This window comes from Rattus norvegicus, chromosome 12 (genome assembly GCF_021556685.1).
Source record: "Rattus norvegicus strain SHRSP/BbbUtx chromosome 12, alternate assembly SHRSP_T2T, whole genome shotgun sequence".
In the NCBI taxonomy this organism is placed as follows: Eukaryota; Metazoa; Chordata; class Mammalia; order Rodentia; family Muridae; genus Rattus; species Rattus norvegicus.
In genome coordinates, this window is record NC_141545.1 from 10,848,042 (window position 1) to 10,869,748 (window position 21,707).

The following is a 21,707-nucleotide window of genomic DNA, read 5'->3' on the forward strand; positions in this document are numbered from 1 at the left end:
ATAAGAGTTATATTAAAATATTATCCCAATCTAGACCTGTTTCCCTGCAATGGCTCATGCCACGTGTTGTCTAGAATGACTCCAGTTTTAAGCCAACTTTCTGTTACCAATGTTACAAATTTTTAACCATACCCAATAACTTAAAAGCCAGTCACCCTATAGCCAAGACATGTAGAGCGCATTATACATTTAAAACCAAACAAAAAAATGAAGTGACAACACATATCTTTAGTATTTAGATCAAACACCATTTTTACTTTTTCTAGCTGTCATTTTAAAAGAAGCACCTTGTAACATGTTGAATCCAATAATCACAGTCAAAGATTTCTCTAAGAGAAACAGCTAACAGCTCCATTACCATAGAAGCTTTGAAGCTGCTGGCACCTTTAAGATCAGCTAGTGTAAACATTTAGCCAGCCCCCTGGGGAGCTTCCCCAGTGGACAGACCTAGGCTCCTAGCTACATTCCTCCATTGATACCAGATCCAGTCAGAGACATGCATGACTGTTGACACCAGAGATAACCAGTTATCTATGACGCAGGTCTCCAAAGGTCAATTTAAACTGCTTTTTATTTATTTGTTCCTTTCTTGAAAGGACTTAAAACTAAATCAAGGGAGGAATCAACAAGCATTTAAAGTTTTAACCATTTTTTCTTTTAAACATGAAACACAAAACGTTCAAGCAACTAGAAGCAAAACCCAGCCATAAACTGACATACATGGACAGCTTGGAGCACCAAGGAGAGACAATAGACATAGAGGGAAGGAGCTAGATGGTGTCCCACCAAAAGGTCCCAGATATCATACCTAAAGGATCCAGAGCCAGAAATAAGCACTACTCCAAAAGGAGAAAGCAAGGAGGCAAGAGGTTTCCCACCTCCTTCTGTCCCCAGGAGAGCTCCACAAAAGCTTAAGCTCATTTTCCTTCTTTCACCAAAGCATCTGTGGAGAGTCCAGAAGGACTGTTTTTCTCAAACTCATTTTCTCTCTTGTCTAGGGTGTAAACTGTCTCTAATCAGGGTCCAAAGACTAAAAGCATCTATGAGCACAAGGGTGGGAGCCAGGGTTCTCATCCAAGAGATGAGCAAGAGGGGGTTCAATGTCACCGCAAATCTTCTCCACATCTATCCCAAACATGAGCTGGAGCACAGACAAACGCAAACATGTGAGACTACATCTGACATTTTCACACTTAACAAGTTCTTAAATGTCAGAGAGACGCAAAACCGGGGAATGTGGACAGAGGACGTCAGCCCCTTTCACAAGGGTCACAGGACAGAGGTTATTGTGACAGAACGTTTCGTCTGATTATGGTGATACGCTATCACCACATGGCAAAAGTGTAGGACTAACACACACAGACACACACACATATGCACACACACAGACACACACATGCACACACAGACACAGATGCAAACACACATGCACACACATGCATACACAGACACACAAACATGCACACACAGACACACACACATGTACAGACACAGACATGCACACACAGACACACACAGATGCACACAGACATTCACACACACATGCACACACAGACACACACATGCACAGACACATAGACACACAGACACACACACATGCACACACACATATACACACAGATGTGCACACATGCACACACACAGACACAGACATGCACACACAGACACACACACGCACAGACACATAGACACACACACACACATGCACACACACATATACACACAGATGTGCACACATGCACACAGGAGCGCATGCGCACACACACTCACACACACACACACACACACACACACACACACACACACACGCACGAGTGCTACTCAGCTTTAATTCTCTTACCCATCTGCACTGTATGACAAATAGGAACCTGAATTAAACCGACCTATGTGGCTCTAGCATCGCAATGGCTCAGATGTCGCAACCTTCATCCCCCTTTGGCTTCTGAGCTCCACTCATTTTCTCTCCTTATTGGCTGAACCCAGCCACTTTAATGGTTTGTTTGTGCTCATCCCAGGAAGTGGCACCATTAGAGGGTGTGGGCCTGCTGGAGTGGGTGTGGCCCTGTTGGAGTGGGTGTGGCCTTGCTGGAGTGGGTGTGGCCCTGGCTGGAGAGGGTGTGGCCCTGCTGAAGTGGGTGTGGCCCTGTGGGTGTGGGTTGTAAGTCTCTCAGTGCTCTGCTAGCAGCCTTCAGATGAGGATGGAGAACTCTCACCTCCTCCTGCACCATCCTGCCTGGACGCTGCCATGATGATGACAGACTGAACTTCTCACCCTGTAAGCCAGCCCCAGTCACATGTTGTCCCTGTGAGAGCTGTCTCGGTCACGCTGACTATCGCAGCAGTAAAACCCTAAGTAAGTCAGAAGTTGTTACCAAGGCCTGGGTATTACTGATAGGCCTGACCATACTTTTGTTTGGAAGAACGTGAATTTTGGGACTTTGGATTTGGAAAGCCATGAAATGGTTTGAGAGGGGCCCAATGAGCCATCCTGGCAGGAAGACTTTGTGGCTGTGAGTGATTTTAACTGCATAGACCTGGCCCAGGAGGCTTCAGGGAGAATAATTTCAGTGTGTGGCCTGGAGATTGTTTTTGTGGTGTTTTGGTGAAGAATGTGGCTGCTTTTTGCCCTTGTCTGAAGAGTCTGCCTGAGGCTAAGGTGAAGACTCAGATTCATTGCAGCGACAAAGGAAGTCACAGAAAAGCCCAGCAGAGACTGTGTTCTCTGGTTAAGTCTCAGGAGGAGAAATTTGGGCAAGTGCAGTGAGATTAGTAAAGAGACAATATATAATATATTGTTCGGGTATTAAAGGGCCACCCACAAGTGAAACGGAGCCATGTCTGGACCCAGCACAGAGACCCTAGCAGATGCTGAGCGGATGCCAATGCCCACATGTACTCAAGACAGTTAAAAACTATGCCTGTGTGAAATCTTCTACACGCCCATATACAGATGTTCACAGCAGCACAGTTCTCTCATGACAGCCTTCGGTCTGGCAGTCCATCCACTGACAAATAGCAAAGTAAAATGTTTGGTAATGTATGGAAAAGGGCTCGGTGATATAAATTATTATAAAACGATGAGGAGAAACTGGGTCGAGGGCATGAACATGAGATGATGATGTATACCGACTTTCTAAAAACACATATATTCAAAGACATGAAACTGCGACCAGGACAAATGCCCTGTTCTGATTGAATTTGCAAAGATTACAAAACTGTGATGCTTTCCTGATTGAGGTTACAGGGACCTTGTCGCTATAGCAACCACCTTTACTTGGATGGACCCCATAGAATAAGAGGAATTACTTCAGTGAGGAAGTTGTGCTCAGTGGTTTGAATAAATCTTGTCCTCACGGAAACTTGCGGTAAAAACCATGATGCTTCCGTTCGGTGCCACAAGAGCAGGCTGTGTTGCCTCATGGGTCTGTGCCCATTTGCCCTTTTGCTTTTCTGCCACGTTAGGGTGCAACGTGAGACCTTCACCAGATATAGCCGCCCATCTTGGTCACCTGGCTCCCAGAACTTGGAGGTAAATAAATGTCTTTCCTTTATTAATATTACTATTAATTATTATTTATTATTCTTATAGGGAAAGACAATGGGTTAAGAAATTATGAATAAGCTCTGCTGTTAACAGAGGTGTCAGACTTTCAGCAGCTCAGAAACAAAGACGACACACACACACACACACACACACACACACACACACACACACGTCAGCCTCGAGTCCTGTGGAGCCACTTCCTGGGAGAGGCAGGGACATGAGGTGGGAGTCTGCCCCTCTCTGATGGCCACCTAGCTTGTGGCTCCCAGCGAGTGCCTGACACATCTGGTTGTCAAGGACACAGAGAATCATGGGATGGTGGTGTGATTATGTCGACAACTTCTGGGGACGTTGTGAGTGTCCCAGGCTTCCAGCAAGAAACAGCAAGGGCTTTTAAATATTTTTAAAATGTGCTTTTATTGTCTCAAAAAATAGCAAGAGAGGTAGGTGTTTTTAAAGTCAATAAATAAAGCTGCGCCAGGTGGCGCCACCCTTGAACCTAGAGAGCTAAGTCAGAAAGCTCATGACATCCAGGCAAGCTGGGGCTGTAAAACAAAACCCTGCTGAGAAAAAAAGTAATAAGAACAGAAAAAAGTAATAAAAACGGGGAAAATATTGCTGTAAAAAACTTATAATTACTAAAAAAAGTAATAAAAAGAGAAAAATATTGCTGCAAAAAAACTTATAATTGCTAAATAAGATCAAACAGAAAAATTACTCCAAAATGTACTATCTGGGCTAACGACCAGGGAATATAGTATTCCTGCAGTTGCAAAATCTCTCACAGCCATGTTCATCCATTTCCTACCACAAAACTGAGACTACTCTGTAGGTAACGCGCTGTTATCTACATCAAAATACCCAATGTTATACATGAAGAGCAGCTCAACAACTTCCCTATGTTCATGCTGCACTCCCTGATCTGTTGGAGCGACTGTGGGTGTCCGGTGTGTCTCCTCACCATAGAACAGTATTTCCCCACGTTAAAGCCAGAAATACTGTGGAAACGACTCCAAAGAAACCTCTTTGGACCTTCTCTCATCCACACTATGAAAAGAACAAGACCATTTGCAAAAAATGGCAACAGTGTGAGTCCTGAAAGTTCAAAGGAGGAGGAAGAATGGAGGGTTTGCAGGCCACTCACTTCAAGAAATGCTGGAGGACTCAGGTACACACTCACAGTGTGTCAACAATGTTGTCCTGTGGAAAAATTACACAATGGATAATATATTACTTGACAAATCCACGCCAGAACGACTGAAGCTACGTCATAAAGACTCGAGTGAGGAAGTTTGCTAATTGAGTTTATAATGTATGGAAATTATGTGATGCTTCCCCTTTGCTCCCCATCATGAGCTTGTTTTATGGTGGAAGGGACGGTGTCTGTGAATGTCACCCGTGTTCCCATATCGCCCTTTGATCTTTTCCGACACCTACAGTGATGGGTGACAGAGGGAGTAACCGTAGCCAACAATTAATTATTCTTTACAAGATGAGCTCCAACGTGAGCCCAATTAAAGAATTTCCCAACACCTCTTCCTTGCTAAAACCAGTACATTTAATGAAGAGAAGCCCCCAGCCTGTCACTCAGGCTTTCGTTCCCGTGCACGCTTACAGAGGTAACCACTGCCCTTCTCTCCCTGTCTGGAAATACCAATTGTCACCCTTTAAATGCTCCGTGTCCTCCTGACCCCTGGAAGTTTAACTTAGAGGCTTTTACAGCTTTTTCCTTGAGATGACACCATCTGGAAAGGTGTTTCTGGGGACAAACATGACTGCGGGGCATTTTAAGCAACAGAACACTGTTCCCATATGCAAGGCACAGCGCTTGCAAGAACGAAGCAAATGCTCAACTTCAGCCTGGACTCGGAAAGAGGGGTCTTGATGGACTCAAAGCTTGAATTCTTCGGACCCTGCTGCAATTTCTCCATCATAACATGAATAATAAACAAAGGGTTTCAAACACCACAACATTCCAACATCTTGTCAAAAGTGACTATGTGAAAGGTCACAACTGTGGCATGTGACACCTATGGGTTCCAACAGGAATGTACTTCATCACACAAGACTCAGACATCTCACCCCATCCAAGCTTAAGGTCCCATCTGACAGATGTGTGAAGAAAGGTTTCAGTCATGAACAGCTGTGGAAACTGCAAACATGAGGCTTGGGAGGGACATGACTGTTCAAGGGGCAGCATGCAGAAGAGATTTTATGATAATCTCTCCCTGGTTGTGTTAAGGGCTATTGAAATCTACACATGTGATAAAATTTCACACACACACACACACACACACACACACACAAAGACACACATACACACACAGACACACAGACATACACACACACACACATAGGCACATACACACACATAGGCACATACAGAGACATAGACACACACACAGACACACAGACATACACACACACACGCATACACACACACACACACACACACACACACACACACATACACACAAAATGAGATCTAACATAATTTCCAAAATGTCAATAGGTGACTTTATTGCACAGATAACCACTTCTGATTTAGAACAACCAACTCTATGGTTCTACAGTGGAGGCTCCTTGGGCGAAGCTGGATGAAGATTCCGTAGGAGTTTTCCTGAACTGTTTTAAAACTCTGACTGGTGCTACATTATTTTTTTAATATTAAGGGTTTTTGTTTTTTTTTCAGTTGGTTGTTTTTGTTTTGTGTGTCAGACTGGATTGAAACTTCTAGACAGTCTGATCCTGTGTTTTAATTTTCCTACACATTTAAACACAGTTAAACCTCAGGGATGGCTACCTTGAAATTCTGTTGCAAAGTAGCAAAGCTCCCATGATCTTTAAGGTAAGAATGGATTCTATCAGCTGATAAACAGTACTTGGGGCTCGGACCCAGCAAGGAACGATGTGGGACTTTTTTTTAAATTTCTCATTAGATGATTTTTTTATAAATTGCTTTTTGTATTAATTTTTCTTTTTTTGACTTTTATTAGATATATTTCTTTACTTACATTTCAGATGTTATTCCCCTTCCCGCCTTCCTGTCCATCAGCCCCCATGTATATATATATATATATATATATATATATATATATATATATATATATATATGTATATTCATATATATATGAATGAGTTTGTGTGAGTGTGTATGAGTGTGTGAGAGAGTGTGTGTGTGATGTAGGGTGAATTTGCGTATGACCTTTCTGGAATTTATGAGGAAAACAGTAGTCATTCTGCACATTCTGAGTTTTAAGCATCTAAGATAAAATCAGAAGCTCTGTGACTTTTACGAGAGCAGGGAACCTGGTTGCCAGGAGCAGAGAGCACAGTGGTCAGGACGGCTGCCTGAAAGGCCAGGTGGGCTAATGAAAGATCCCACGCAGAGAGACCCTTACTCAAGTCTTGGGAAATCGCGGACCCCAGACACAGAGAGACCATTTTGGATGTAATAAGCAAAGGCGAGGTTTATTACGGAGACCTATTACAGAGATATCCGGGCCGACACATATCCCTAGCAGGTGTCGGCCCCGAGAGGCTGGGAGAAAGAGCATTTAAAGGCAGAGGCTGTGAGCCCAGGGGATGGGGGATGTCAAAGGGGAAGGCACCACAAGTTACAGGATTGTTTTATGGCTCTAGGAGATAAGGGACACCAAAAGGTTTTATGGTCCCCTGGTTCCTGGAACAGAGCTACTAAATCAGGAGAAGGGTAGGGTCTTTAGGTCCTCATTATTTTTAAAGTTTGTCAAAATTGATGGAGCATCTGTATTTGAAACACCTCTGGTTAGGCTTGGGCTGCCCGGTTTCCTGGAGTGCTCTCTGCAGGACACAATGGCTGAAAAGCACAAGTAGGGACTTATCAGGGTCTGGAGGACATCTGGTTAAAGTATGACTCTGAGTAAGCTGGGGGGATGTCTTTGGATGGTTTATGGGTCAGTCCTCGATAGCCTGAGCTGGTTCCTGCATTCCTTTTCTTTATCTTTATGGCCTGCTATTCCTGGCGGCAGGGCTTAGCCCTGAGTTTGTGGCTTTTGGGGCTAACTCTTTTAATTTTATATTTGTAGAGCTTAAGCTTCTATGATTCTCCTTTAAGGGGGGTCTCTCACTAACAGTAGGGAGTACTAGATTTCTGCCACGTGTACAAAATGAGAGCCCCTAGGAAAGCTTTATAGCTTCTGTACACATGCAGCCAGCAATGTGGAGCGACTTGTGTACACATCTGAGCCACAATATCCAGGACAGTGGCCTCTGACAAGTCTGCCTTTCCAAACTGCATGAGGATTCTTATCATTCAAGTCTAACACAAGAAGAAACATGGGAGGTTCCAACTCGAACACAAGCAACCCAGACATGGTCTGGACATTTTTATGGACATTTTACTCAGATCTTGAGTTGATTCAAATGTGAGTGCATAGCACCCTCCATTAAGTCATCTCACCCCAATGTAGCCAGAGTTCACAGTCTTCCGCATCAAAAATCCACTTACTATAGAATGCTTCTAGCACAACTGCCGAAAAGATGACCACAGTTCCTGTCAGCTACGATCTATTTTTTTTCTTTTGTTTTTTGAAACAGAAATGGATTCCAAGAAGTTGGTGGGAATCTATTAAAATGAATTACTAAAGCTTCAGTGAGAGGATGGTTAAGTGCCTGACTCAGTAATTCACAAGCAAGAAAGAGCATTGTTATTTTTATTCAAAATCAACAATGCACCAGGGGGCTACTTTCAGGGTCATTTGCCTTATGTGTTCTTTTGTGTCAAACCTCTTAGGGCACCCTAAATACCATGACCCCATGTAGCTATGTTCACTGTCTAGATGGCCACTCTCCTGTTGTCAAAACCCCAGGTGTGCTTGAGACACAGGTAAACGATGATTGGTTCTCACTAAACTTGACAATCCCTTATCAAAAGCTGGACTAAGCTTGGCCACCAGAGCCTGGAAGGGATCGATATTTTCAGTAGATCTGTAGGGAGGGTTTTTTTCACTTAGGTGCATTAAAGAGACCTCCCACCCCGCCTTTCCCCTCCACTGCCCAATCACAGACTCTAGCCTTTATTGTCCAGTTAAAATGGGGAGAAGACTTACCTGAGATCACCTGACTACTTGATGGACTGCTTGCCAGGGGCAGCCCTCAGGAGGAAGCAGAATTAACATCAGAATGTGAACAGCACCAGGCCAACCCACAACAAGACTGAACCAGAGAGTTGGAAAGGAGAGTGCAGTGCAGCAGGCAGCAGATGGGTCCCTGGTCAAGGCTTAGGCTGTGCAGATCGTTCCATGTTTATTCCTAAAAATACACTTCCAGAAAGCTGTGTGAGGGCTGGCAACACGGCTCAGAGGGGATGAAAAAGCACTTACCACATAAACCTAAAGACCTGAGGGCAAGTTCCAGAGCTCATGCAAAGGTAAACAGAGCCAGTTCCACGGAGTTACCCTGATCTTCACACATGTGCCCACACATTCACCATATACTGTATGCACAACAAAATTAATAATTTTTGTCAAAAACTTTAAAAATAAATGTGATATGAATACCATATTTTAGTACATTGGATCTTACACAAATTGCACTCAGATAACTAACATTAGTGTGGAAATCTTTTTGCATGTTATTTAGAGTAATGCACAATATGTGAGTGGTATAATCCCTGTTGTTCATATTGAAAAGAAAATTATACGAATTTAAGGTTTAAAAATATAAAATTAAAAGAATAAGCCCCAAAAGCCACAAACTCAGGAGTAGCAGGCCATAAAGATAAAGAAAAGGAATGCAAGAGAACTACTTTGCTTATCACCCGGTGTGAGTAACTGTTCTTTGTTCTGCCCCTGTGATGTTTATTTAAGCCCCTACTTGTGCTTTCCAGCCATTGTATGCTATGTACCCCAGGAAACCAGCGGCCCAAGCCTAACCAGAGGTGTTTCAAATACAGATGCTCCTGTGCCATGGGGACAATCTGGTCACCTTGCTGCCCAATCCGGACCTGGAGCCACCACAGCACGAGTGTCAAACACTGACAGAAGCACATGGGTGGAGGAAAGACCTCTGCGACTGGCTGATTGACCCCTGCTGAAAGCTGAGGACCTTGTCCACAGACGGGAACAGTTCTCTTCATGAATGAAGGTCAGAGACAAGTGGGTGCTGCCATGGTGGACAACACAATGTCAACTAGAATGGCTGAACCCCAACCCCCCAGCACATCAGCGCCAAAGATGCCTTTGCCATCTCTTAGATGCCCTGATGAAGCCAACAACTGTGAGTACTATTCATTGCTCAGGATATCAGGAGGAAAGAGATTCAGTGACATGGGACAGTAACAAAACAGATAAAGTGGCTCGAGAAATGGCTATACAGGAGCCTATCCTGGTTACAGGCCTACAAGAGACAGCCACTGGGAACTGAGATTGGACTAAGGGATGGCCTCACTTAGAATGTACAACAGAAGAAAAGGCCCAAGTTGTTTAAAAGATAAAAGGACAATGACACACTTGGGGAGAAAGCTATACCCCCCAGAGAACAAACAAAAGACTCACTTTGCCAAATTAAAAAATGGACTCATTTAAGAGATAAAAAATTTGTCCAAATAGTTAAGTGTATATAATAGACTTTAAGATTTTAGCCAGAGAGACAGTAAAAAAATATAAGATATGTCAATAAGTAAATGCTTAACAAACAAACAGGACAAAGAGACCTAGAGAGTTTAGTAAAAAGTCGAAGTGAACTTCACTGAGATAAAACCAGAAAAATATAATCACAAGTATCTCCTAGTGCTTGTAGATACTTTTTCAAGAATAGATAGAAGCTTTCCTCACCAAACAAGAGACGGCCTCTACAATCATCAAGAAGATACTGGAAGAAATCTTCCCCAGGTCTGGAATGCCCAAGGTAATCTGGTCAGACAATGGCCCTACTTTCGTTGCCAAGGTAAGCCAGGGTGTGGCCAAATATTTAGAGGTCGATTGGAAATTACATTATATTTACAGACCTCAAAGTTCAAGACAGGTAGAGTAAATAAATAGAACTCTAAAAGAGACCCTGAACAAATTGACCATGGAGACTGGCACAGACTGGGTGACACTCCTTCCCTCTTGCTCTCTTCAGAGCAAGAAATATCCCTTCCAAATTCAGCCTTACCCCCTTTGAGATCTTATATGGGGCCTCAGCTCCCCTGACTGTATTAGATGATGTTACTGAACCAACATGTCATAGTGCCATAGTAATAATGATTTGTGTGCCAGGCTAAAAGACCTACAGGTGATACAGAAAAAAATCTGCTCACAGCTGACAGCAGCCTATGCCCCGGAGACCCCTGAGACATCCCATCAGTTCCAGGTCGGAGATTGCAGCTACACTGAGCCCAGACACTCGAGCCTCGCTGGAAAGGACCGTACCTGGTGCTGCTGACCACCCTGACAGCCGTCAATTCTCAGCCCTCACCAGCCGTGTACTAGCTGTTAGGGCTGAGAGCTGGGACCTAGAGAGAAATTCAGTCATGTTTGTCCTGGTTCCATCGAGATATGTGTGGGGATAGGCTTGATTTCTATTACAAATGATGTAACATTACATATGTTAGTACTCCTAACACTTCTTGGGACTGTGCCTCAGGGATCACAACCTGTATAAGTTTAAAAGTTCTGAAAGACAGTCATGACCTTGATATATAGGTTCAGATAGTGTCCAGATAGAATCCTGATGCTAAAAACTTAATAAAAAAAAGAGTTGAGAATTACTTAGGGCTAGGGCTATCTAGGTGCTGCAAGGGCAGCACAAGGACATCTGCTGTTGCCCTACAATACAAAGCTTATAGAGAATTCAGAACTGCCATTGACTCAGATATAAAAAGAATGAAAGACTTTTTAGCTGACCTCCAAGAATACCTAACCTCCCTCTCAGAGGTAGTCCTTCAAAATAGAAAAAGATTAGACCTGATATTCCTTAAAGAAGGAGTCTGTGTGCTATACTGAAAGAAAAATGTTGCTTCTATACAGACCATTCAGGAGTAATTAAAGACTCCATAAATAAACTTAGAAAAAGGTTAGACAAAGACAGACAAAAAAAAAACACATAAGAGATGGTTCGAGAGCTAGTTTAGTAGATCTCCCTGGATGACTACCCTACTCTCTGCTACAGCTGGGCCATTATTAATAATTTTCTTGGTTTTAGTTTTTGGCTCCTGCGTGACAAACAGGTTAATTGCTTTTGTTAAAATTGAGTGGGTGCTGTGCGGTTGATGGTTGTGAGACAACAGTACCAGTCAGTTAGGACAACTGGTGAGACCAAATAAGACTTGATATCAAAATTCTAAGATTAGAATTATTTAGTAGGAGAAGACGGGAATGAAAAGAAAATTATATGAATTCTAGGTTTAGAAATATAAAAATTAAAAGGGTTAGCCCCAAAAGCCACAAACTCAGGGCTAAGCCCTGCCGCCAGGAATAACAGGCCATAAAGATAAAGAAAAGGAATGCAAGATCCAGCTCAGGCTATCGAGGACTGAGCCATAAACCATCCAAAGACATCCCCCCAGCTTACTCAGAGTCATACTTTAACCAGATGTCCTCCAGACCCTGATAAGCCCCTACTTGTGCTTTTCAGCCATTGTGTCCTGCAGAGAGCACTCCAAGAAACCGGGCAGCCCAAGCCTAACCAGAGGTGTTTCAAATACAGATGCTTCATCAATTTTGACAAACTTTTAAAAATAATGAGGACCTGAAGACCCTACCCTTCTCCTGATTTAGTAGCTCTGTTCCAGGAACCAGGGGGCCATAAAACCTTCTGGCGTCCCCCTATCTCCTGGAGCCATAAAACAATCTTGTAACTTGTGGTGCATTCCCCTTTGACATCCCCCATCCCCTGGGCTCACAGCCTCTGCCTTTAAATACTCTTTTTCCCAGCCTCTCGGGGTCGACACCTCTGTCTCCTGCGTGGGATATGTGTCGGCCCGGAGATCTCTGTAATAGGTCTCCGTAATAAACCTCGCCTTTGCTTATTACATCCAAAATGGTCTCTCTGTGTCTGGGGTCCGCGATTTCCCAAGACTTGAGTAAGGGTCTCTCTGCGTGAGATCTTTCACATACAACCCATAGGAAATGAGCTTACTATATTTATAGGTGGTTCATCTAATGAAAAGGCTACATGTATGATTGGATCACTTGTTTATTCTCTTCAGTTTCCCCTGCTTTAGCACAGATTATTAAATTACGTGCTGTAGCCACTGTTTTTTAAAAAAAATCAAGCTTTTAAGTCATATACTGATAGCCAATGTATGGGTTATGGTTTACAGTTGATTAAAAAGTTTCCCTTTTTAGATACTACTAGCCCTCAAATTATACAATTACTTAATGCTATATTAGAAACAGGTTTTCTACTTAAAATCAATGAGTGATTTCAGTGTGAATTGTCTGACAACTCACTGTCCTTTCAGTGCTCTGGCTCAGACAACTAAACAAAACCATAGACCCAGCTCTTTAAAAAGGGTAATAGAGTTGATAACACACCCTCTTGAAAAGAGGAAGACTCCATTTGCTTACTTTCAACACCCAGCCTCACCCTGCCGGCTCAGGGATTTCTAGTGCGACCAAATCTGGACAATATTTATAGGATTTGGCATCTCTAATTAATGCTTATGTTTAGGTAAATAAAGCTGGTGAGGGGCTAGAGAGATGGCTCAGTGGTTAAGAGCACTAAGTACTGTTCCTTTATAGGCCATTTAAGAACTCAAACTGGATTGCCTGGACACCTTACTTAGCAAGGGAGGACAATGATACCAGGCAGATTATAGGCCTTATATAGAAACAGTCAGTCAAAAAATCTCATTCTTATATATCCAAAACAATAATGCTGGAGACAATAATTTGGTATAAAAGTCAATTTATAAATACAAGTGCTCAGTGTCCTCAATTTAATCCTCAAGGACTTATCTTAATAAATAATATTTTAACAATATTTTAATAAATAAAAAGGGGAGTTATCCCTGTATGCTAAAATATGCTCCTTTTATTTCAATTTTAAAATTTGGATGCCAAGGAACACTCTGAGTTTATGGCACCCTACAACTAAACATACTTCTGCCTAGGTGAAATAGAAAGATCCACATATTGGCATGATCCTGTTCAGATATTTTATATGGGGAAGAGGGAATCTTTGTGTTTTTTCTACAGGAGGCTATAGGAGTGTGCCAGCTGCCCGAGTGGCTGGTGAGACTTGCTGATCCTGGGAGCATGAAGATTCAGCTCTCCTGGTTCGGGTCCCTGGAGTCATTCCTGTGTCCTTGGAGGAATATGGAGGATTCCCACTCATCTTTTGTCATCACAGAAATTCTGGCGTTACTGCAGTCATTGTGTCCCGTCCCACCACGGCCTGCGCTCCGACCCTCTGTGCACTGTTGCTTGGTGGAAGCTGCTGTGGACTGGGGAACTCTGCCCTGGTTTTGCAGATCTCAGACATGGTTCCATTGCCTGCTGGTTGTTCCAGAGAAGGATGGCCGATCCTGAACTGTCCTGGGAAAGACCTTGGCACTTTCGCTGCTATTGTAGCAGCCATTACTGCTGCAGCCATTGTGTCTGCAGTGTCTGGAGCTACCCTCTCCCAATCTATTGTTAGGCAAGCACAGTGGGTGAACTTTCTGGAGTAGTTGCTAACAATTGGGAATTCTAAATTTTATTACAGGAGAGGCTTGACTAGGTCCTTGGTGGTATGGCCATAGCAGCTGAGGAGAACCAGATGAGGTGCCCACTACTTATCATCGGGAGAGGCTCAATTTCCACAATCTCTTATATTAATGCCATCTGGCTCCTACTCTTTCGCCCCTGGGCTCAAGTAAGAGGAATGAGAAGATGATCCAATGTAGCTTTCCTCAGTGACGGGCAACTTCCTCTGACCCTTGACCAATCTAGACATGGAGCCTTGAGGGCGACAAGGTGGTCCTATGACAGAGAGGCTGGGGTTTGAGAGGTCGATCCTAAGACAGAGGTGGCTACACCCCGTTTAAACGTGCGGGCCGGTCAAATGCTCCTCTGCCCAGTTTCTCCCCCAATAACACACACGTATAGCCCAGAACGGTGTGTTACAGCATAAGTTCATTCCTAGCCATTGGGGTGCAGTCCTAACTGCATGAGTGGCTCACCATGGCCGAGCTGGGCACTCTGTGAGGCATGTCTGATCTCTCTCAGACCACTACTTCCACCTAATGGTCTTTTATAAAAGAAAAATGGGGGGACTACTTCCACCTAATGGTTTTTTATAAAAGAAAAATGGGGGAGATGCACGGAGCCGTATTGGATTTGGGCCTAGTCGCTTTTTGACTGCATGGCTCAAAGTGGCTAGGTGACTTTGGGCTGTTTGGCCACAGAGACTCACCCCTAAGATGACTGCCTTAAGTCTTGAGATTGTTGAATGAAAGCCTCTCCCATGAATTTATGGCACAGGAAGATAACATTCAAGGGATGCCTCAGCTCCCTTAGCAGATACCTGTTACCTCCTGAATCAACACCCGGTGTCTCCACCGCCTGACCTCATCGTCTACCGCCTGACCTCTTTGCCTCCAGCTATCACTACCTATATCCGCACCTCCCCCTCCTCTGTGTTTCACAAAGGACACTCCCCCTACCTGAAAGCCTTAAAAGCTGTAACATTCACCCCAATAAACGAGACCTTGACAACAGAATCTTGCTTGGTCTCCTTCTTCTCTCGCCCCCCATTTAGGCCCAAGGGTAGCGCCCCTTCGGGACCCTGAATAACTGGGTCCCCGCTGGCGGGGACAAGTGGGAATATATGTAATGCCAAACTAAAGCCGATCTGTTATGTGATTATTTTACCTTCCAACAGAAGCTGTTCACCTGTGTCTTTGGGATGAATCTTGTGACATTCTAATCTTTGTCAGACTTTTACCTGCCATGCATCTTATCATGAGTCCATGGTTCCAGGAAACAGGGATGGTATAACAAGCGCCCGTTCTTCATTCCAATTAATATATCGTTCGGTGTCTATCTTATCCCTCAGGGACCAGTGTGAATATTCAGATAAAGTGAAATTGCTGGTTAGTTTTTTTTTTTTTTTGATTGGGAATGAAAACAATTCCATGTATCTACTGTAGGGAGGGCAATATCCAACATCGAACACCAATTTTTTTTTTCTCAAAGGTCGCTGAATTTATTTCCTTAATAATGGTCCTGGCAAAAATTAGTTAACCAACATTGAGACATTTGTAATGAAATTTTAAAAACCCATGATACCTTGATAGAAATTAGAGTTTACACAAACAAAAAGAATTCTTCAATATTGCCAGCAAATATAAAATGAGTGTCGCACATCTGACGGGTGTAGCATTTGACACCTGACCACCTTTCCAGTCTCCATAATATCTTCTCTCCAGATTTAAAAAATAGTATGCTGATTTCTATAACAAAGCTTTTTTTACTGTACAAAAATCAAATAATGGCCAACAAGTCACAACAGTGCAATAGGTAGAGGCTAATGAAAAATCGCACAAAATAGGTGCTGAAATAAATACTAACTAGGAGTAGACTAGAGCCCTCCTGTGGGTTTGTTGCTCACTTTAGAGTGTGGCATTTGTCTTCAGAGCCACAGGGGACCTCCCTGGGGGCCACTCATCTGACAGTGAAATCCGGTTGCCTAAGAGTCAGGCCTCCCAGACGGCTGGGAGCAGTTGTCTGGGTTAGAGGCAAACACCAGGTGGGGTCAATTACAGTTATTCTTTCCTTCCTTCCGCTCAGTTCTGTCAGAGTCCTTAAGCAGCCCCTTGAGATGACATGGACAGGTGAAAGTTGTGCATGACAGCATCTACATGGCTTATCCTGGCACAGGTGTGGGTATCCCAGCCCAAGCTAGCAACTGAAGTCACTGTGGAAGGTGACTTTCCTGGAAGGTCAGTGTGGAAAAGGACTCTGGTGTGAGAAGCGTCCTTTGCAACCTCAGGGTCACCTCTGAGAAGAGGCCCTTGCTGCTCCCTGGCAGTGAGTGGGTGGCCTGCCCTGCCCAGGCTGGTGGCAGGCTGCATGGTAATCTCCCTCTGCAACCAAACTGGGCCGTCCTGACTCACATTGACAGACTCGGAGCTGGAAAAGAAAAGTGGTACACACAGGGCAGGAACAAGGAACCCCAGCGTGAGCCTTTTTGGCCAGTCAGAGAATATGAGGCAGATCCCCACTGAACAATCGGCATCAAAAGGTGTGGAAGGAACAAGCAAGAGTGGCCAGGGACCCTGCAGGGTTGGTGAGACCACGAGCGTCCACAAGGCAGGCGCAGAAGTGACCTGGTTTGGTTCCCACCCTTTGATAAGAAAGAGATCATGATTTTACTGTGATTTAAAGAACAACAACAACAACAACAACAACAACAACAACAAAAGCAAAAAGTTTTTTGGTTTAAAAAGAAGCCACTCAAGGGTTAAAATAGTTATTTTTATCAAAGAAAATTAATTTTCAAATAAACTGACACTATCTGGAAATGCCTGTGTTCCCTGCAAGCCCCCCACCACCGAGTGTCCACCACTTCACCCTCCCAGGACCTGAGCCTGACACGGAGTCAGACGTGTGCAAGAGTGAGCGTCTCTGAGAGCCTTTACAGAACGCTGCCGGGCAGGACAGGCAGTGGACTCTGGCTTACAGTATGATGCACAGGGCCGGGGCAGTTCAGATGCGTCTCCTTCGGGTCTTTGCTGGGCGAGGGCTTCACCTGCTCCTTGGCTGCTATCACCTCAGGGACACCCTCACAGGGCAGTGGGCCTGTGTCCCCTTGCCTCTCGGGCTCCTCCTCCTGGAGCTGTTGCTCAGACTTGGCTCCCTGCATCTGGAGCAACCGGAGCTGCACTCGGAGCTCAACGATGGCCTCCCGCTCTTCACTGACTGCTTGGTTCAAGTGATTGTTGTTTATTTCTAACTCTTCATTCTGCCTCTGTAAGTCTTCCAGAATGATCTGCAGCTCCTCCTCATCCTTGCTGTCGTACTCGCTGTCAGAAGAGTGCTCCTCTGTCTCGCTGCGGCCATGCTGGTGACTCTGGATCTCCGCAATCTCAGCTCGGAGGCAGTGGACCTTTTCTTTCTCCGAGGCGATCTGACTACGCAGAAACTGCCCCATGGCCAGGAGCTCCTCCTGCTCAGTCAGGATCTCATTCTCCTGGGCAAGGAGGATATTTATGTCCTCCTCATTTTCGCTCGTTTCTTCTTCGGAAACATCCTCTTTCAAAAGGCTGGCTATGTCCTGGGAAATCTTGGTCTCACACTCTTGTCTTTTAGCTTCCCTCAGCTTTCTCTTGAGGGCAGTCAGAATCCTCTGTACTTCCCATAATCTTTCTTCTTTAGATAAGTCCTTTATCCCGCGCTGCAGATCTCGATGTAAACAGTTCAAAAGGAACTCATGTCTCCTGATCTCTTCCTTGATGCCTGTTTGGGTCTCTGGCAGTGTAGGCATTGTGGCCGTGTTGGACCAACGCAGAGGTCTTGTTACTTGCTTCAGGACCACGGTGCCAAAGAGCTCTTGCACATGTGTGAAAAGCACATACAGGACCCGATTGCTGATCTGGACAGTTGGGCTCAGCACTAGAGAGATGTTCTGGATGTTCATCTTGGTTTCTATCTCCTTCGCAATGATGTGGTCCATGTGCACAATGAGCCAGGAAAGCAGAAGGTGGTTATACTCCGGCAGTTCCCTGAGCAAGCGCTGGAACTCCTGCACTTTCTCCGTCTCTGTGGTCCTCCCACAAGCCTCTTCAAATCGGGGCATAAGCTCTCTGGTAAGCAAATTCTCGGGAAGGTCTCTCAAATACTGCTTCAGCAAGCTGGCTACAGTGTTAGGTTCATATTCTTCCAAGTTTGGAGACTCCTCTCGGTCATAGGCTGCTTTCAGCTCCTCTACCTTTGATTTGACTCCTGACACTCGGTAGATGCCTTCACACTTCATGCCGTGCTGCTCCATGTAGTCCACGCACTCTCGGAAGACAGCTGGCAGCCGGATGCCGTCATACATCATGGTCCTCTCTACTGCGTCAGCCAAGGGAACGCCGAAAATGGGTCTGAGACTTGGGGCGTCCGTCTGAGGCACCTCTGACTCCTGAGTTGGCTTTTTCTTTTTCTTCTTCTCCTTCCACTCTTTAACAACATCGGCTGCCATCAAGACTTTACATTTCTTTTCTTTATGCTTTTCCTCTTTATGCTTTTCTTCTTTGGGCTTTTCTTTGATTTTAAAATCCTTTTCCTTCTTTTTAGAGAAGCTGGGCTTTTTGAACACATGGATTCCCTTGGACCTCTTCATCTTGGAAGGATTTTCAGCTTCATCTCCAGAGCTGTCTTCCTGGAAGGCAGCGTACCCTTCAGTCCTTTTCTCCTTTTTCTTAAATTTTCCTTTTTTCTTTCCATGGTCTTTCTCATCATCTGACACGATATCAGGAGGCTCGTGGAGGATGTCATGGGGAGGCAAAGGCTCACCCGTCCGGTACAATCCAGGAAATTTTGTAGGGCTGATCTCCTCGGAGCTGGGAGTCCGGGTCAGCCCGCTGCCATGCTCGGCCCGGCGGTGTTCACTAGGGCTGCTGGTGGGGTGCAGGAAGGACTCGGTCATGCTGAAGCCCTGAGGAGGAAGAGAAGTGGTCTTCTGTTACCTATCCATTCCATCAGTGCCTGCAGCCGAGCGACAATCTGCTCTGCTGAAGCCGCTGCCTCCTGTGCTGTCCCCCTGGCTGACCGCAGGAACCCCATTCCCACCCCGCCCAGCCTTCGCCTGTTTACACCAATTCTTGATCAGTGGTGGACTAGCCATTTTGAGCTGTTATTTCTGAAGGACATTTTTTGGTAAGTGTTATTGAAACGTGTTTTGTGAAACATACTTTTACCACTATTATAACTTGTTCCACTATTACTTCACATGGTATGGTCAGAGGTGAAATCAGGAAAACTTTTGTAATGCCAAACTAAAGCCCATCTGATATATGAGGATGTTAACTTCCAACAGAGGTTGTTCACCAGTGTCTCTGTGATGGATCTTTGAGGTTGTCAGACTTTTAAATGCTATGCCTCTTATCAAGACGCCATGTGTCCATAGCTCCAGGAAACAGACATCCTCATGTAATCTCAAGGACAGAAAGGGGGTTGGGGATTTAGCTCAGTGGTAGAGCACTTGCCTAGGAAGCGCAAGGCCCTGGGTTCGGTCCCCAGCTCTGAGAAAAAGAATCAAAAAAAAAAAAGGACAGAAAGGACATACGCATCTCTAGAGGGATGTTAATGTTGATGATGTAAAACCCTTCCTTATCTTTAAGAACGATGCTGTTATAAGCACGTATTCTTCGTTCCAGTCAATGTGTTGTCACTGTCAACCCTACACCTCAGGGACCAGTGTGATTCTTTAGGTAGAATTTTGAATATGTGATCTGATTCTTGTCCTTTCTCTGCAATTATGGATAACATATCCTGTGTGGGATAAGGATAAGCTTGTAGTATTAGAAATACACACCTGAAGCACAAATATGTCTTTTATTGTGAACCTGAGCAAGAACAGTTTTGGCTGCACAGCTATAACTGAGAGGAATAAAGTAGTCATTGAACTTTTTTCTGTTTTAGATTCCAAATACATTTTCTTCCCTAATCCATTTTCCCCCCATTTGTAACATCATGGTTTTGTTTGGACTTCTGTTCCCCAAAGCATTTTGGTGAATGGTCCTTTATTACTTTCTGTTTCCTTCTATGAATATCTTTCTCAAGCATGGCATTCTAAGTAAATATTGGGATATTTCCCTTCTAGAGATCAAATCAGTATTTTACTTCCTGTCTGTCATGGACTCTATTATGTATCCTGTTTTTTATTTTAATAAATATTATTTCACTATACTTCTAAGACTTTAATTTCCTTTTCTGTGACTTCTTTCTTTTTTTTTTTCTTTTCTTCTTTTCGGAGCTGGGGACCAAACCCAGGGCCTTGCACTTGCTAGGCAAGTGCTCTACCACTGAGCTAAATCCCCAACCCTTTCTGTGACTTCTTATTTTTAACTATGTCTAAAGATACTGTCACATTTAAGAACCCAAGTATTTGTCAATTATTCCTCCATAATTTTATTCTCTAAAAATGACTACCATACACCGATTTATTCCATATTTTCTCTATTTTCAATTGATTACATGATCAAAAACATAGTTACCAGAAAACTCTGCTCTAAAATACCTAAGAAATGTGTAGTAATGCTCATGTGTCTGACAAGATAAATTTGATCACACATAGCATAAATTCCTAGCTCAGCTGTAGTGCTAAAATAGATGTGGACAGTAAATATATATTTCCAAAGAAGTTTAGTAACTAGTTTAAAATAGATTAAGCCACATTAGGCAGCATTTAAATCTAGTCCACTATGATAAAAGATGTTACTATATAGCAAAAAAATAATGTATATATCTAATTCATTGATAATGCACAGTAAAAGTCTATAGATATCATTAATTATAAAAGATTGAGTAATCTCAGAGGCAATGATATTAAGGGATTGACTCCAGAATAATATGGAGTCATAAAGAAGCTGGAAGACTTTATAGTAGGGTTATCAGCGGTGTACTTCCCTAGACCCATTTCCTCCAAGAAGCTGGTGGGTTAGGATCTTTGATGCAATCAGGGTAAAACATGGGAATATTATTTCTTTTTATTCTGTATTTTTGATTTCTTTCAATTACATGACTCAAACTTCAGTGCAAATTATTTCTATTTTAAAATGATCTTATCTTCATGTATAGGTCATCTAAACATTAATTTGTTTGATTAAATAATTCCTTAGAATGAAGGTGCTGTAGAAACCCAAACTGATACTCACAAGTTTTGGAGTAGGCAACGTTTTGTCTTCTAAAAGACCCGAAAGAGATTTGCCAAACAAACATTTCTGTTTTGCTTGTGGTGGATTAATAGATGTTACAGTTGGGTTAGTATATACAATGCCTTCGTGTTTTTGTGAATCTAAGGAAGAAGGGAAATCATTGCTGTAATTGTTGAACTCATTTAGTCTTCATTTAGCCCTAGTGTACCTTTTTCCCTTTACCACCTGCATGCCTTATGCAATATCACACACAGAAAATAACTAATTAATATTACAACATTTATAATGATCTTGCTTCATAAGGCACTCGATATATAGTTGTATATGGCCCATTCTTCATGTATAAGGCGTAAG

At 43.6% G+C, this 21,707-nt stretch overlaps 1 long non-coding RNA gene and 1 pseudogene across 2 annotated transcripts in view; one reads left to right on the forward strand and one right to left on the reverse strand.

Moving 5' to 3' along the window:
• Positions 1-2,169: 2,169 nt before the first annotated feature.
• On the forward strand, positions 2,170-12,539 carry LOC148002154 (uncharacterized). The gene is made up of 2 exons (XR_015634577.1): positions 2,170-3,529; positions 9,480-12,539. It is a non-coding gene; the product is annotated as an uncharacterized LOC148002154 (long non-coding RNA).
• Positions 12,540-19,810: 7,271 nt separating this feature from the next.
• The window catches only part of Tgap1-ps1 (GTPase activating protein testicular GAP1, pseudogene 1), a 34,510-nt pseudogene continuing 32,613 nt past the window's right edge, over positions 19,811-21,707 (reverse strand). The window contains 2 exon segments of the transcript NR_131943.3: positions 19,811-19,968; positions 21,354-21,493. The product of NR_131943.3 is annotated as a GTPase activating protein testicular GAP1, pseudogene 1 (transcript).